The following is a 19,416-nucleotide window of genomic DNA, read 5'->3' as shown; positions in this document are numbered from 1 at the left end:
AAGACATACGGCTGTAACAGACTCTGAACGCACAACGCACATGTTACAGAGACTATCTGTGGTGCTGAAACTATCTGTGGCACTGAAGCTGTCCATGGTGCTGAAGCTATCTGTGACACTGAGACTATCTATGGGCCCTAAAGCTGTCCATGGTACTGAAACTATCTGTGACACTGAGACAATCGGTGGCACTGGAGCTGTCCATGGTTCTGAAAGTATCTGTGACACTGAAACTTTCTGTGGCAATGGATCTGTCCATGGCACTGAAACTATCTGTGGCAACAATTAGTCCCTTACTCATTTCCTTAAATCAGACCACACCCCTGTACTGCAGGATAAAGCTGAACCTCACTGCCGGACAGTGGAAATATGCACTCAAACACTCTGGAGACTATCCCAGATGATGCCCCGCTGGCAGAGGCCATACCAAGCTCTCTATGGCAGCCCGTCCAGGTCAAGCAGCACCACCAGGTACTCACTGCTCAGCTGAATGAAAGTGTACATACAAATGTTTGTATTTATTTATTTTTTTTTTCCAATCCGTTTTATGTATTGTTAATTAAATTTTGATGTTGTTTTTCTGATGTTGAATTTAAGTTATTTTGTTATTTAATTAGTTGTAAAAAGTACTTTTAGTATAGAACAATTTATTTTAATTTGCAAATGTTATTCAGAGGCAAAAAAAAAATGTATATAATATTAAACTTGCTTTTCTTTTGAACACAAATATATATTACTGCTAACATTAATTCTAACATGTCCTCATAACTTAAATGTATATAAGATTTTCTGTCATTTACAAATTATAACTTGCTTTCCAAAAATTAACAATTTCCAGAACTACTTCTTGTCTTTTATTTACAAGTTTCAGCTTGCACAGAAATTACTTTACTTCATTTACAAATGACTTAATAAATCAGGCAACGTGACCCGCGTCACCCGAGTCACATAGTTTTTATTGTCTTTTTGGGGCATAAGAACAATTTTTTTATTAAATCCTTTTATCATTTATCAATTCCTGGTCTGTCTCAAGTATGCTGGTCACATGATTTGCTTCAAGTTTTCAGTGATCTATTAGTCAGCCTGATCTAAATCCAACATGGCTGCAAGTGGTGAAGAACATTCAGATTTTGAGGTAGGTAATTATATATTAAACTTACTTTTCTTTTGGAAAAAAAAATATATATTACTGCTAACATTAATTCTGAACATTGTCTTAGGGTGCTGGAGAAAAAAATTTATTCATATGTTGTTTATGTTGTTATTTAGCACATTTTGAAATGTATGTGACTCCTGAGTCACATTGTCTGTTTAGGGTATAAAAAAGGGATTAACCCTAATTTTAAACATCCTTGTATTCTGAGGTAATTTTACAAATTATAACATTACACTAAATTTAAATGGTTGTAATTTAAGAATGTTTTGGAATATAGACATAAGTTTGGTCTTGTTTTTTAAAAAAAAAGAAAAAGTAACTTCAAAAAATGATTACATTTACTGTAAATCAAATATACTCTAAATATTTTATATAAAATATATATTTTACAAAATAATTTTTACGCTTTTTTTATTTGTGGCGGCCTTCGTCGCGCCGCGGTGTCACAAACAGCCTTCAAATGCAGCCTTCGGAGGATGCATCTTGAATTGGGATGGTCTTCGTGGCGCCGGCCCGATGCAATCGGCCTTCAAATGCAGCCATCGTAGAACGCAGTCTTTGAATTGGGACAGCCTTCGTCGCGCTACTGTGACACAATCGGCCTTCAAATGCAGCTGGACACTTTCTCGTCCCATTAGTGAAACTCACTTGGTGTTTGCATACTCTACCACGGATGAAGTGAATAACATGCAATATTTGTCAAATACATAGGAGTTTCAGAAACGTTTTCATGAGCAACAGAAACAGTTTTTATATACTGCTTAATACAGTGGCATCTTTTCTAGAGTAAAGTTCAACATAATCATACACTATATAAATACTAATAAAGTGGGGTATATATGCTTTTATCAGTGTTGTATGATAAACGTGACTCAATATAACAGAGTGACTACACTAAAAAACATTTTAACTGTTCTAAAAACACAGATTTGTGGCCATTATTGGAATTGAAAAGGTTAGAATAAACCAGAAGCACAAGTGATCATTGTCATTCGGTGAATCTGGCCAATCGTGAAACTGCTGTGTCGTCATCAGCACTCCTGCAGTTGCTCTGGAGAAACTGCGGCAGCTGAGTCAGCCGGCTGCTCTCAAAAATGATAAAAAAAATAATAAAAAAATAAATAAAAAAAACATACTGTTAATGGTTTAGCACCTCAGTATTTGAACGAGCTCAGCCTAAACTCTAGAATAACCTACGTAACATTGTTCGGGAGGCAGACACACTCTTGCAGTTTAAATCTAGATTAAAGACCTATCTCTTTAACCTGGCTTACACATAACACACTAATATGCTTGTAATATCCAAATCCGTTAAAGGATTTTTAGGCTGCATTAATTAAATAAACCGGAACCGGGAACACTTCCCATAACACCCAATGTACTTGCTACACCATTAGAAGAATGTCATCTACGCTAATATTAGTCTGTTTCTCTCTTATTCCAAGGTCACCGTAGCCACCAGATCCAGTCTGTATCCAAGTCAGAGGGTCATTGCAGTCACCCGGATCCAGTATGTATCCAGCCCAGATGGTGGATCAGCACCTAGAAAGGACATCTACAGCCCTGAAAGACAGCAGAGACCATGATAACCGGATGGAAATTAGCATTGTGCTAAATCCGGCGTATTTACGTTCAACTTTGATTGTACGTTCATGAATATGCATTGTCCCATTTAAATAAATAAATTGAAAATTGAAATTGAAACTAGAGCCCCAGAGACAGATCCCCTGTAAAGACCTTGTCTCAGACAACCACCGGGACAAGACCACAGGAAACACATGATTCTTCTGCACAATCTGACTTTACTGTAGCCTGGAATTGAACTGCTGGTTTCGTCTGGTCAGAGGAGCAATATCGTTGACTTGATTGCAAATTATTGCACAGATACTATTTAAAGTGAACTGAGCTGCATGATGACATCACTGAATTCAATGATGAACTGCCTTTAACTGACATTTTACATTACTGACACACTGTTTTATTAATTAATGTTGTTCAGTTGCTTTGACACAATCTGTTTTTGTTTAAAGCACTATATAAATAAAGGTGACTTGACTTGACTTGATAAAAAAAAAAAAAACTGTATAGCCTGAATGTACTGTAAGTCGCTTTGGATAAAAGTGTCTGCTAAATGCATAAATGTGAATGTAAAACACCCTCGCAGCACTTTGATGCCACACGTGACAGTCACATGGCGTCTGTGCCGTCTTAAGTCGGACAAAATTTCTAACCAGCATTGACTGTTTCAAGTCACAATTTGTTCAATCTGCGCAGCACTGCGTTAAGTCAAATGCACCTTATCTGTGGCACTGGAGCTGTCCATGGTGCCGATACTATCTGTGATACTGATGCTGTCCATAGCCCCTTTCGCACCGGTGGAACCTTTTCATAGTTCCTAGAACTATTGGTGGAAGTACCCTGATGCTCGTGCGTTCACACTGCAGGAACTAGGAATGATTTAAGTTCTAGAAACTCCTTTTACAGAAACTAAATTAGCTCCTAGTTCAGAGCAGGGTCTAAACCCGCACTATAGGAACTACCAGTGGCATAAGTGTACGTTGATTGGCCGAACGCATGTGGGAAAACGCCGACACCTGCCATTTTTAAAAAGCCGGATAAACACACAACAGTTTATTATTCACAGAGCAGTTTAGAGTAGGCTACAAGATGGAAAACAGCGACTCAAGAAATGCAAGTTGCCTTAGTAGATTTCGTCTCTTAGTCCTCTGATTTGCTCTTTCTATCACATAACTTCTATGTCTACAATCTATCTCTATTATCACAAAACCCGATACATCAAAAACACAGCTCTGATCATGGTGTCCTTCATCCTTTTGATGTTAATGTGAATGCTGCACTTCAATGACGTTGCTGTCCGCCGGCTTATGTCACTTCTGAGTTCCTGTTGGCAGTGTGAATGCAACCAGGAAAACGGCCCAGGAGAACCTAAAGTTCCCGGGGAACTACCCGACCGGCTAGTTCCTATAACTTAGTTCCTAGAACTATGCGGTGCGAAAGAAGCTCATGGCACTGAAACTATCTGTGGTACTGGAGCTGTCCATGGTGCTGAAACTATATGTGGTGCTGAAAATCAGCTGCATGAGCGACTGAAGCATTGGAACCTTTCATAAATCAAATTTACCATCAAAATGCAGTATTTTCTCTCTTTTACTCAAAACACACACACACACACACACAGAAACAGCCGTAGCAGCAGGGAACCAGAACAAAGTGGCCAATGTCTAGAACAGCAGATTTTTGAGGAAATAACAGCAGACCAATAATTCAGCAAGAGTTTGATGGAGCAGCCTGACCTTTCAACAAAAGCACCTGACCTGATGAAGGGAGAGGGAGACAGACAGTTTGGTCTCTGAGACACAACACGTCAAAAACTCTGGCAGCAGCACAGACTTACCAACAAACGTCCTTGATTTTCATACAGGTTTGCACACACACATAGACTTTAGTAGTGTGTAGCTGGAATGTGTCTTTGTCACACAGATCACTGCTGTTTCTCTTTCAGTATATGAAGTTAAACATTCATTAATATCATTTAACGGGACTGAGAGAGTGTCACATTTATTTCTTCAGCTAGAACCTAATAGAGCTACAGACTCATCTTTCTCTCTCTCCATCTGCCAATCTGTCTCTTCAGGTGCAGTTAAAATGTGTGTGTAGTGCCTCATCAAGGAAAAGAGAAACACTGAGAATCAGCTGCCAAAACAAGAGTATGGGAGAGAAATGAATTATAGCAGCAGAAATGAAATGGAGAAAATGGGAATGAGTGATAGAAAGAAAAGAAAAACATGCTGAGCAAAGGAAGATCAGAGCCACAAGAACAACAAAGACTGGACCGACAGACACACACACACACACTCACACAAACCAGCATCTAATGTCATCTTTCACATCCTGAGAGAAACAGAGAGACAGATACAGAGACGGATCATCGCAAATGGTCGTCACACAGGTTCTGAAGACACAGGATGAAGAGGACAGTTTTGGATGTAAGATCAAACCCTGATCTTACCACAAAAATAGGGATGCACAATACATATTGGCACGATTTAATGTGCATATCGTAAGTAAAGCGGGTTCTGTAATCAGAGGTAAATCTCTACACGTGTGTGCTTTCACATGGAGCAGAATTTACTACACAGAGCCGTTGTTTACTGATAAGCTGCGCAAAACCACAATCATATTTTGCAAGTTTTGCACAGCTTGTCAGTGGATAGAACCAGCTTTACTGACGAGAAGTGCAATAAATATCATGCCAATATTTATCGTGCATCCCTAAACAAAAGGACAACAATATACCAGTGAACAGAATCCCACCCAACTTCACCACAGACAATGAGAATATCTATGTATTTGGACAGAGATTTCAGCTAAAGAATACTGAAGAGTAGCTCTGATGAGGCACAGATCGAGGCCAACACTTTTTATTTACTTGTGAACCAATGGAAGACGAGAGGGGATCCTCTAGGAAGATTCCGCATTCCCTTAATCATTAGAAATCAAAACACATATTGTATATTTAAGAACCATTTAAAGAAATGGCTTCTTGAATTTCAGATCTGTCAACATTAACACATTTCTAGACCTGCTCCATCCTCTGCTGGCTTCTTGCCTTGTGTGTGTATATGTCATGTTTTGTCAGATGTTTGTTGATTGTTGGTTTGCTGTATTTTGATTGTACTTTTTAACATACTAGGATTTATTAAATGTATTGTATTTTTTTTATTGTTATATGTATTCTTAATGTCTTTTAGGGTGACTTTTAACATCTGTCCTGGGACTGCAGATGAAAAATAGCCTTCTGGCTAACTCTGGCATATTGACAGAAATGTTTATTAATATGCACTGTCCCTGTAATAAAAAATAAAAATAAAAAAAAAGATATAAGGGTCATCGGTTAATGGTTGGGTTAGGGTTTCAAGGTTGCTCAACAGTCAGCTACATGATCACGGATTAACATCTGCTCTCTTTCAAAGCATCAGATCACAGTCAAAACACTGTCTGTCCAAAATGGAAAGAAAATACTAACATGCACAGATGAGACAGTAAAATATACAAAAGTAGAAATAATTACAGATGGGTCTAAAAAAAGCCCTGAAAAATAATGACCACCGCCAAGTATGTTTACTCATAGATAAGCTTATAGAAACATTTATCCTATAGAGTTTATATATCTATAGAGACAGAGAAACACCTGCTTAACTGGCCCAAATTCTGAGGACATCAGGAAAACATGAGATCCCAACTTTGAACTTTGCCCTTCAGAAAGTTAGATACCAAGAAAACATATTTTATACTTATAGGAAGAGTGTGTATTTTACTAGTGGCCTGATGCACTGAGTGACGCCTGCATGCTTTGGTAATAATGTCTGTGATGCCAAATAATTATATTTGAGAAGAAAATAACAATGTGAATGAGAGAGTGAGAGTGAGAGAGAGAGAGAGAGAGAGAGAGAGAGAGAGAGCGAGAGTTACCCATCCAGAATGGAGATGTGTGGATAAACCACTTCTCTTACCTCTTCTGCAATATAAACAAAAACCATGAACAAAACTCACTTGGTATCAGAGAATGTGTTCTAGAGTCAACCATTAAAGAGTACCAGAACACCCTAGATTATCCCATTACACTAGCTGAACTGTGCCATAATATACAAACACTTAAATCCCAAAAAGCATGTGGTATCGATGGCATTCTGAATGAAATGATTAAATGCACAGACCAAAATTTCAAATTGGACATTCTTAAACTGTTTAATATCATCCTTAGTGCAGGTGTATTTCCCAGCACCTGGAACCAAGACCTCATCACCCCAATGCATAAAATCGGAGACAAATTGGACCCTAATAACTATCGCAGAATATGTGTAAACAGCAATTTAGGTAAACTCTTCTATAACATCCTAAACAGCAGACTCTTTCATAACCTTACTGACAGAAATGTCCTGAATAAATGTCAAATCGGCTTCCAACCAAAATACCGCACATCAGACCATATATACAGTATATACTCTATATACCCTAATTGACAAAGAAACCAAACAAAATAAAATAAAAATATTTTCATGCTTTGTTGACTTCAAAAAAGCTTTTGACTCCATCTGGCATGAGGGGCTTTTACTTCAATTAATCTAATGGGGCATCGGAGGAAAAACATACGACATCATTAAATCCATGTACACTAATAACAAATTTGCAGTTAAAATTGGCAACAAACACACAGATTTCCTCCATCAGAGTCGTGGTGTGAGACAGGGCTGTACCTTAAGCCCTACACTATTCAATATCTACATCAATGAACTAGCAACAGCCCTAGAACAGTCTCCAGCAACCGGTCTTACCCTACTAGACACTGAAGTTAAATGTCTTCTGTTTGCGGATGATCTAGTGCTGCTCTCACCCAAAAAAGAGGGTCTACAGCAGCACCAGGACCTCCTGCACACCTTCTGTCAGACATGGGCCTTGTCAGTTAACCTAAGTCTAATGCTTATGCTAATGATACTCAGCTCTTTATTTCTTCGCGGCCTGGCAAAACATACCAATTTGAAAAACTAACGGAATGCATAGTCGATATAAAAAACTGGATGACGAGTAATTACTTACTGCTAAATTCTGAAAAAACAGAGGTGTTAATTATAGGACCAAAAAATATATCTAAATTACGGCCTATGCTCTCAATGTCAAATGCAGAAATGTTAATCCATGCGTTTATGACCTCAAGTTTAGATTATTGTAATGATTTATTGGGTGGTTGTTCTGCACGCTTAGTAAACAAACTCCAATTAGTCCAAAATGCAGCAGCTAGAGTTCTTACTAGAACCAGGAAGTATGATCATATTAGCCCGGTCCTGTCAACACTGCACTGGCTCCCTATCAAACATCGTATAGATTTTAAAATCTTGCTTATTACTTATAAAGCCCTGAATGGTTTAGCACCTCAGTATTTGAACAAGCTCTTGTTACATTATAGTCCTCCACGGTCGCTGTGTTCTCAAAACTCTGACAATTTGATAATACCTAGAATATCAAAGTCAACTGTGGGTGGCAGATCCTTCTCCTATTTAGAGCCCAAACTCTGGAATAACCTACCTAACATTGTTCGGGAGGCAGACACACTTTTGCAGTTTAAATCTAGATTAAAGACCCATCTCTTTAACCTGGCTTACACATAACACACTAATACACTTCTAATATCCAAATCCGTTAAAGGATTTTTAGGCTGCATTAATTAGGTAAACCGGAACCGGGAACACTTCCCATAACACCAGATGAACTTGCTACATCGTTAGAACAATGGCATCTATGCTAATATTAGTCTGTCTCTCTCTTATTCCGAGGTCACCGTAGCAACCAGATCCAGTCTGTATCCAGATCAGAGGGTCACTGCAGTCACCCGGATCCAGTCTGTATCCAGCCCAGATGGCGGATCAGCACCTAGAAAGGACCTCTACAGCCCTGAAAGACAGCGGGAGACCAGGACAACTAGATGAGCCCCAGATACAGATCCCCTGTAAAGACCTTGTCTCATACGACCACCGGGACAAGACCACAGGAAACAGATAATTCTTCTGCACAATCTGACTTTTGCTGCAGCCTGGAATTGAACTGTGCTCAGAGGAGAACTGGCCCCCGACTGAGCCTGGTCTCTCCCAAGGTTTTTCCTCCATTCTGTCACTGATGGAGTTTTGGGTTCCTTGCCGCTGTCGCCTCTGGTTTGCTTAGTTGGGGGACACTTCATTTACAGCGATATCGTTGACTTGATTGCAAATGATTGGACAGATACTATTTAAACTAAAATGAGCTGCATGATGACATCACTGAATTCAATGATGAACTACCTTTAACTCTCATTTTGCATTATTGACACACTATTTTTCCTAATTAATGTTGTTCAGTTGCTTTGACACAATATAAATAAATATAAATAAACTTGACTAAAATTAACAAAAACCAAAAAATTCCAAAAAAGGGCCATTAAGGAAAACCAACATCACAGTTTCAAATTAAACAACATGCCCTTAGAACACACTAAAAATTATACATACCTCGGAATAAACATCAGTAACACAGGAAACTTTAACAAGGCTGTGAACGACCTGAGAGACAAGGCAAGAAGAGCTTTTTACGCAATCAAGAAAAATATTAAACTTGACATCCCAATTGGAATCTGGCTAAAAATAATCCAATCAGTTATAGAACCAATCACACTCTATGGATGTGAGGTCTGGGGTCCACTATATTACAAACCAAGACTTCACCAACTGGGACAAACACCCAATAGAGACTCTGCAGAATTAGGGCTGTACCCACCAATAATTAAAATCCAAAAATAAGCCATTAAATTACATGCGCACCTAAAAAGCAGTCATACTGAGATCCTCCACCATAAAGCCTTAAACTACCACGAACTGAACCCAGAGAAAAGTCCCCTCATCCAGCTGGTCTCAGAACTGACTTTACAATCCAAAACCCCAGCTAGACTTAATCAAATCATTAAAACACAGAAAGAGAAGTATCTGAAACATTGGACAGAAGCAACAGCTCAACAAAGTAAATTAGAACGCTATCTGTCTCTAAACAGAGAATATAAATTGGCAGAATACCTAAACACAGTGGCAGACCCTAAACTAAGAAAAGTCCTGACCATGTACAGACTCCGTGAACATCACCTCACTATAGAGACACAGACACAGACAGACCTGGCTGCCAAAAGAAGACAGATTTCTGCACACAACATGAAGTGGAAACAGAACTGCACTTTTTAACAACATGCCCTAATTATACACAAATTAGGGAACCTTTCTTCCCCCAATTCACAAACCAGCACAAAGACTTCAACCAGATACAACAAAAGGACACAAACTGCTGTACATTCTGGAGAAAACCTCAACCAAGCTCTAACCTGGCTGCAAGGTACATCAAGTCCTGCCACGATAAAAGAACCAGCAGCAGAACAGAAGCACAAGTCACAGCCGGAAGAAAACACTGTACAACACACACACACACTGACATGACAGGATCCAGTCCTTCTCCTGTGTCTTTGTTAGAATTTTTATTAGTACTTTCGATTTACTGAATACAGATATATAGACTCGATATGCAATAGGCTACTTCTATTCTTATGTATATTTGTGTTGAATGTCTTTTCAAATGTTTCTATGCTTTGGCAATGTAAATATATTTTTTTACCATGCCAATAAAGCTATTTGAATCTTGAATCAACAGATAAAAAAAAAAAAAAAAAAAAAAAAAAAAAAAGAGAGAGAAGGTCAATGGTGTCAATGTCATAGAGAGACGTAATGAAGAAACGCTGGATGGACAAACTGAACAGATCAATCGGGCAGAGATCAGGCCAGACACAATCAACAGTTTCTATTGTGGCATAGAAATAGGCATCCTTTACAATCGCCTTCTCTCTCTGAAAGAGGTCCAGAGGTGCAGAGATTCCCAGCCTGAATCCTGTGTGTGTGTGTGAGAGAGAGAGAGAGAGAACAAGGTAAACTGGGAGCTGTTCAGATAATAGTGGTGAAGCGAACTCACATTTACACACAGAGAACTGAAGAGAAGCGCTGAATCAGCAGCAGCACTGCAGAGAAGCACAAACTAACTAGTCTTTCTCCACGTTCTCCTGTCTGCCCCTGTACTGGTGCTGCGGGTCACTCCTCTGGTTTACTGCTTCTTTTATTATTGTAGATCACATTCATAAACTGCTTTGGATGAACACAGCTCTAAATTAATAAATGTACTTTGACTAGGGCTGCATAATTCGTAGAAAAACATTATGTTTATGAATGGCATAATTAATTGTGAAAAGCATTGACTGCAGCATTCAATTTAGATCTGTTCGTCTGGTGTCAAAGGCTTTTATTCACAAGTGTTTTTTTCCTCTAGAAGTGATATTTCAAGAATGTTATAAGACTCTTTTCTTAATCTCAACATGCTGGAATTTTTCCCAAATAGCAATTCATTATAGCATGCCTACAGATAAAATAATAGATAATAGACCTAAATAAAGATAACATTTACAGATAGCCATTCTCTCCTGCCTCAGGCTTAAATACATATGGCTCTATGTTGCCTGAAATGAAGTGTTTGTGGCAAAGGATGCAAAATGATCTTAAAATGCATTTTATGACCCCTTCAGAGAGAGAGTTTTGCTAAACATGAGCTCAGTGACCACCTGCAAAATGAGGTTCAGCTTTACTCAAATCAGCAACCTTCAACATCATCCCACTGTAAACCCAGAAGACCCATCTGCCAACAGAATAAAGAACACAAAGAAAAATCTCATCCAACTCTTCAGGGTCAATACTGATGCAACGCTTTAACCTTATGTGTTCTGTTCAGTTCAGAATAAATCATTCAGTAACTCTCTGTTGTCTATGAGATCTTAATCACTTCACTGTCTGTGCTGCTGTGAACATGGAGAAATGTCCACATCATTTCATTCAGTCACCCTGGATTGATTTTTAAGATTCTCCTTAAATGAAATGGAATTAATTCACTTTCAGCTCTAGGTGCAGTCGGCACGTGAAATTCCTCTTAAGTCAAGTCAAGTCAACTTTATTTATATAGCACTTTATACAAAACAGATTGTGTCAAAGCAACTGAACAACATTAATTAGGAAAACAGTGTGTCAATAATGCAAAATGACAGTTAAAGCAGTTCATCATTGAATTCAGTGATGTCATCATGCAACTCAGTTCAGTTTAAATGGTATCTGTGCAATAATTTGCAATCAAGTCAATGATATCGCTGTAAATGAAGTGTCCCCAACTAAGCAAGTCAGAGGCGACAGCGGCAAGGAACCAAAACTCCATCAGTGACAGAATGGAGAAAAAACCTTGGGAGAAACTAGGCTCAGTCGGGGCCTTAAGTGAAAGAAACTCTCAGGAAACAAGATCAGAGCAGTTCAGAGCGATCCAGCTGCTGTTATTTCAGCCCAATCTTCCTGAGCTTCCGTGGCACGATTACTTAAATTAAACCGTTTGAGTTCTCTGGCTACCAATATTAAAGTCACCGTTCTTCACTGTTTCATTCAAAGGTTCGGTTTCTCTCAAATCTTAAGCAGCAATTGCTCAACCAAGGCCATAAAAACAAAGAACCAAAATACACATTTGTCTTAGTTATTCTCTTGTGGATTCTGTCATCATTTACTCAGCCTCACTTCATACCAAACCTCTATGATTTTCTTTCTTCTTCTTCTATGACAGACTGATAGTACTGCTCGCTCTTCTAAACAATTACAGTAAAAAATGGACACTGAAGATTTCATGCAAAAGCAACATAAAAGTACCATAACATATGACTCTGTGGTCAGTCACACAAACTGATAATCTCAACATTGGCCAAAACTCCCAGTGTGCTCATAAGATTTCACATGAGAACATTTACATTTACATTTAATCATTTAGCAGACGCTTTTATCCTAAGCGACTTACAAATGAGAACAATAGAAACAAGAGAAGAAGACTCTAGAGCTCTAGGTTTCAGTTGACCCTGCTGGTTGAAAAGACATTTTCTTCTTTTGATTTTGATGGCAAGGAAAGTCAAATCAGTGTAAAACAGCATGGGGGTGAGTAAACGATGACATAAAATTTCTTTCTGGGTGAACCGATTCTTTAACGTTTTCCTTTCATGTTTGTAGGCCCCGTGTAAATCTTCTCTAAGCACATTAGGCCTCTTAAGAAGAAAACAGCCTCAGTTTTTACCAAAATGCAAAACGCACACCTCCGTCACTAGACCGTCTCATCAGATGTGTCTGAAGTCTCGTCACGTAAAGCTAATCAGCTTCAGTGATGATCTGGATGATGTGAACGGAGGGGGATCTGCTCACTTTGCTTAGCGTTTAGCTTGTTTTAGAGACACTTCTGATCGCTACGCTCTCGTTACCTCGTTTTGAGATCTTTTTACCCGGGGCAGCGAGAGAGAGAGAAATGACAATGATCTCAGGTTGGCTGGTTAGAGGAGAGGGATTATAGTCAGATTAGTGGTGCTGCTAACAGGCGGCAGCGATCTCTGGGCGTCGGGGTCAAAGCTGCTGTCACGGCAGGTGAGGAGGTCACGTCTGGAGCATCACGGCTCCTTCAGCTGAGCTCTGGATCAGTGTTCAAAGACAAAAAGAGCTTTTTAAGCTGATCCCCCACTTTAAAGAGCACAAAGAGCTGACAGGAACTAAACTAACAGTTAAAGGTTCAGAGAAACGTTAAAACACAGCCATGCCATATACAGCACACTCACTTCGAGCGATATATAACATACAGCAAATCTCAACTGCTTGATTGTTTATACCGTAACATAATGTCAACCATCTCTAATCTGATAAATGCTACTCTAAGGAATGATATTTATTATATTATGATATTCATTATAATCATTGAAATCTTGATTTTCTGGAAAACTGCTTTCAGACAATGGGCCTCATTTATGAAACACGAGCAGAACTAATTTTTGTGTAGATCGTACATAAAGCGGTTCTGATGTAAACTTTCAAAGTCATGAAAATGTTAGTTTTTTCAAAATATTAAAAGAAATGCACACCTGCTCCCTACCACGTCTAAATGGTTCGTTCTGTGTTATTTTTATGTAACTTGTCAGTAAACTGTGTAGTAAATGCTGCTCCTTCTGAAAGCCTGTGATGTTGATTTACTGCTGATTACAGAATCGGCTTTACTATCAAAATGCGCATGACAATTGCATTTGATTAATCGTACAGCCCTAATATATGTTTAACTATCAAATCAGATGTTTACGAAGAGTTTGTGAATCCGGAGGACAGTTTTTGGGAAGGTCTGTTTTACGCACAAATTACTCAGAATTTATTCATATATTTATGCAAGTTGAATGAGGCCCACTGTGCAAAAACGCTTCACCAGTAAATCTGACTTGACAAACACATAAAGGTCCTGCAGAGATCTGGCCAGTGAAGAACAGGATCTTAATTAGGACAGAACCATTTTATCCCAATATGAATGCATTCAGACTCCTGACAGACGTCTGCCAGATGAAGCTTCAGGAAAATACCTTAAATGTTCCCTCACAACCACACAAAACTCTCCCGCTTTGAGGTCAAAAACTATTATTTCAACATAAGAAAAATGCATTTAACACCAGCTTTCGGTTTGGAAAGAGAGCTACTGAGATCTGAAAGGTTGTGAATCTTTTCTACTTCACTGCAGCCATTTTTACTTGCACAAGTGATAATCCAATTACATCACCACATTATGTGTGCAAGCATTATTTCAAGTTTAATTTACTTGTTTTCACACATTCAGTTCTAAAGCAGCTTTACAGAAAACAGTGACTTATAAACCCCAGTGTTCAAGACAGAAAATTGAGCAGTGAAAGAAAAGTCTCTGAGATGTTTAATGACAATGAAAAAAGAATCAAATGCTATATGGCAGCTTATTAGAAACATATCAACATAAGCTAGAAATATTTGTATTTGAGTATGCTGCAGTGTGCTGAAGGTCTGTGCTTCCTCTGATGTATTTGGTGCTGCTAAACCTCAGAAAACTCGGGGTCACCCACACGCTTACAGAAGCAGATCAACCTGACACACACACTGCAGCTCTGAACGCAGTCATCAATAACGTACTGATCAACCAGACAGTTAATATACCATTTGCATACCAAAAACATGTCATGGGAAAGCACAAAGCAAGTGTATCAGTGTGCAAAAACACCATCAGTGTGTAACATATTTTGACATGGTTTGGCTATATTTGCAAGGACATTTTCAGACATTTGGGCCCAGGTGTAAGAGCCGAGAAAAACGACAAACCCTTTGGTTATAATAATGAAAAAATTATCACAAAGGGATTTCTGAATTGAACAGAGCAGATAAATTCAAGCCTGTACACACACACACCAGCGATATGAAAGAAACAAAATCTTGCACAGCGTCATCATCCACCTGTCTTTGTACAAAGACACTGTCTCTCTCTCTCTCTCTCTCTCTCTGTGTGTGTGTGTGTGTGTGGTGGGGGCTCTGCGGGTTGTTCAGAGAGGTTGTCTATCGCACCCCAGCGGAGGAGTTGCACGCTGAAATCATCCTCACTACACATGAACTCATGAACTCAATGTGAAATCAGACAGAACAGGCCAGTCCTTTGATTTCAGCCCATTTTAGTGAACAATACAGGCAAGAGAGAAAAAAAAAACACATAAGAACGACTGTCAACGCCTACAATCACACACAACTTTAGTTCGTTTGTGTCTGTCGTGTGTGTGTGTGTGTGTGTGTGTGTGTGTGTGTGTGTGTGTGTGTGTGTGTGTGTGTGCGTGTGTGTGTGTGTGTGTCAGACGGAACAGTCTAGAGATCGTGGATGGAAACACTGTGTTTAATGATATCTCGACACTACGGCAGCTGCTGAAATAGCATGTCAAATGAGTGATAGATGCTCTGATCATTAGAGTGTTTTCAGCGAACATTCATCAATCACAGTCACTTCCCTTCACGCGCATCCTCCGCTTCTTTGCTTTAACCAGCATCGTTTCCAGACCCCAAACACACTGGAGATTTTAAGAGATCACCTCCTCCAACCCTCACACACATACACACGGGTCCACGTTCGGACCGGGGATCAGACTGACGCTCCTCAGCATCTCGTGTACAATTGGACATCCTTATGAACACAAACACAAAAACACAAAAACAAACAAACACACACACACACAAAAAAAAAAAAAAAAAACACACACACACACACACAGAGAGAGAGAGAGAGAGAGAGAGAGAGAGAGAGAGAGAGAGAGAGAGAGAGATCAATCAGCTCTTTACCTTCGCAATGCTCTCCCTGCGTTTCAGTCTCTCCTTCTTCCCAAATTCCTGCGCTTTTCTCTGGAATCTCAGTCCGGAATAATGTCAGTATCCGTCAGAGAGCAACGCGTCTTGATCCTCCGCGTCTTCCGATGGGAGCTGAGCGCCGCGTCACCTGCGTCCTCACATCAGCAGCGCGCGCGAACCCGCCCACAGAGACACGCCCCGCGCCGCGGGCGGAGCCGAGTTGCAGAGAGCAACGCGACGCACAGATCCTAGCGTCGACGCTCTTCTCCAGAAAGAAGCGCTAGAAACGCCCCTCGCGGAACGGAGAGTTTAGATCCTCCGCTAGGTTCCGCATGCATTCCATATTGAGCCGTTTCCAAATCACCAAATCAGCTGCTGCCAAATACAAGTCTCACTTTACTACATACTTTTAACACATCACTGAAGACAACGTCACAGTAATCATTACTATCCAGCCACACAGAACTAATGACTTACATGAAGAGCTGGAACGGTTCTGGTGTTAGTGAAGCAAACATTAACATTCCTGAGCACACACACTTAAATGTAATGAGCATGATGTTTTAAGTAATCACGCTACCCGTTCACACAGTTATATTAAACCGAATTATGTCTAATAACGAATATGAACAGCGTTTACACAGTAAAAATGCGTTTTTGCTTAAAAAAAAAAAAAACTCCCCAGGGCAGTTGGATGGGAAAACGCGAAGTGTAATAAGTTTTTTTTTTATTTTTTTTTTTTTTCATTTATTATTATTATTATTCACGTAGGAGCCGCGTTTCTGAGCGCAAAGATCAAAGGCGTTCTTCAAGCGCATGTTTACGTAAAACAATTGGATTCCGCAGAGGAATGGCGTGTGTACGGTGCGCGGGAAGGGACGGGATCGGCTCCAAAACGACAGCCTAACATAAAAACATGCTAATTTATGGCCACCTACTGGCGAAGAACTATATGAATAAAGTAATAGAGTCAAAGATTTCTCAGGCATTTACAGTATTTACTAAATATACGGTATGTTATATAATAAATATAGATCATACAGAAAGTTAAATGAGGTAAATGCGTTCAATTCATGGAAAATAAATGAATTAATATGTACAACAACCAGCAAATTTATTTATAAGACGGATGGGATGAAAAAAAAAATGTTTTCTTGTAGGCATATGTATGCATATCTATAACTCAACTAATTGATATCAGTAAGTCAACAAAAGGAAATACTAAAAATAACACAGACAATACCATCTGGAAAGAACACAGTGAAACTTAGATAAATCAGCAGAAAGACAATTTATCTAATATATTTAGAGAGCATAAATTATTTAAAATGAGACTAGCATACATGCTGCAGTCTCAATAGTTCAGGCAATTACAGCCATGCCATCCAGCCAGATAAAACTCGTAAGATCTTAGACATCTTGATATCCAGTATTCCTCCTGTTCCTTCCTCTTTGGTGACCTCTCCCAGATATTTGATCCCGGGTCAGTCCACATGAAAGTGAAAAAAAAGTGAAAGTCATGACATCTGCCAAGTATGGTAAACCATACTCGGAACTGGTGCTCTGCATTGAACCCATCCAGGTGCACACACACAACAGTGGGTAGGGAACACACACACACACACACACTGTGAACACACACCCGGAGCAGTGGGCAGCTATTTGCTCCAGCGCCCGGGGAGCAATGGGGGTTCAGTGCCTTGCTCAAGGGCACTTCAGCCATGGGTACTGAGGGTGGAAGAGAGCGCTGTTCATTCACTCCCTGCCCACCTACAACTCCTGCCAGCACCAAGACTCAAACCTGCAACCTTCATGTTAAAAGTCCAACTCTCTAAACATTATGCCACAGCTGCCCACACATCACTCCCTTCCTGCTACCTCTAGTCAAGTCAAGTCACCTTTATTTGTATAGTGCTTTTAACAAAACAGATTGTGTCAAAGCACTTTATAGTATTAAATAGGAAAATAGTGTGTCAATAATGCAAAATGGAAATAGTAAACACTCAATTTTCAGTTACTGACTCCGTAAACACTACTGTGTTTAATAGGAAAAATAATATCCATTAGATTAGATTAGATTCAACTTTATTGTCATTGCACATGTAAGGTACAAGGCAACAAAATGCAGTTAGCATCTAACCAGAAGTGCAACAAGCAGTAAGTACAGAATATACAGTGTCTACAAAATGTTACAAATGTACAATAAATATACAGATAAGGCAGTACAATGGACATAATTAACAGATTTTTAAATACTATCAGCATGATATACAGATAGGTCTACTATGAACATACTATACAGATGGATTATGTAATAAGTGTATGTACAGTATAAGCAGAAACTATGAACATATGAACATCATTTACACTAGTGCAATGGACAGTAAAGTGCATAGAAAATATTTCAGTGTGCAAATGGATAACTCAGTATTCTGGATGAACAGACAGTAGTGCAAGTAATAACAAGTCCTTAAGAATGCTGCGAGCTCGACATAGAAAGCATTTACTCTGGATGTCCTCAATAGCAGGAAGTGGTGGCATTACACAATGTGGCATTACACAATGGCTACAATTATTAAAGATGCAAGAAATGCACTATAAACTATTCACAAAACCCATTCATTCATTTGGTTTTCTTTGTGGTGGTTGAATGTGTTTTCAACACTACAAAAAAACCACAAAGAGAAATAAACGTCAGACTTAATGTGACAAGTGAAAATGTGATAAGCAGATGAACTCTAATAATCACATTATCTGCATCTGAAATGAGATGTGTAACACAGACTCCAAAACTCTTTGGAGAAAAGTGTGATAGTCGGAATAACACAAATCTGAGAATGCAAATTGAGTCATTTTTGCTGATGTCTCTCGCTTTCCAGAAATTCTCAGATCACAGAGGAGAGTTCAACAATGTCTCAAGCTGAACTGTCTGAAGTCTGCAATCAAAACATTTCTCATCAATTTCTCCCAATAGCAAATGTCCTGAGCTGCTCACCAGTCATAGTCCATTAGGAGAATGATTTATTACGATTCCTCAATAATAAAACATAACTGAGAACTTGGTGAAGTCTCATGAGCTGATCTGAGCAAACGTCCAGCGGGAGAGTCTAGCTGGCCTGAGCTGATTCCCTGTGTTTCTTTAATTGATCCACAGTCACGCATTGTCATTTACTGTCAAACATCTTCATCTTTAATAAAGGCATGACATTTCATTTCCACTGCACATTAATATGAGAGAGTCTGTATTTCTGAGCTCACATCTACACCACTGCTGACCAAAACAGGGAGGTACTCACAGTGCTTACATTAAGAACACCATCACGAACACTGTGACTTTGATCATTCTTGAATGAACATGGAAATGGACATCTGCACGATAATGATTCAGTCATTGAAACTCGAGCTATTCCTCACTGGAGATGCTGGACACATTATCACACCATAAAATAAAACCAC

General features: G+C 39.2%; 1 protein-coding gene across 1 annotated transcript in view; it reads right to left on the bottom strand.

The window, feature by feature from the left end:
• Positions 1–16,291, bottom strand: part of nrxn2b (neurexin 2b) — a 682,623-nt gene extending 666,332 nt beyond the window's left edge. Inside the window, exon 1 of the mRNA XM_042728878.1 lies at positions 15,955–16,291. The gene's annotated coding sequence lies outside the window, so the exon portion shown is untranslated. The remainder of the gene's footprint in view (positions 1–15,954) is intronic.
• Between the last annotated feature and the right edge of the window lie 3,125 nt (positions 16,292–19,416).

This window comes from Cyprinus carpio, chromosome B7 (genome assembly GCF_018340385.1).
Source record: "Cyprinus carpio isolate SPL01 chromosome B7, ASM1834038v1, whole genome shotgun sequence".
Classification (NCBI taxonomy): Eukaryota; Metazoa; Chordata; class Actinopteri; order Cypriniformes; family Cyprinidae; genus Cyprinus; species Cyprinus carpio.
This window is presented reverse-complemented; position numbering and strand designations above follow the sequence as displayed.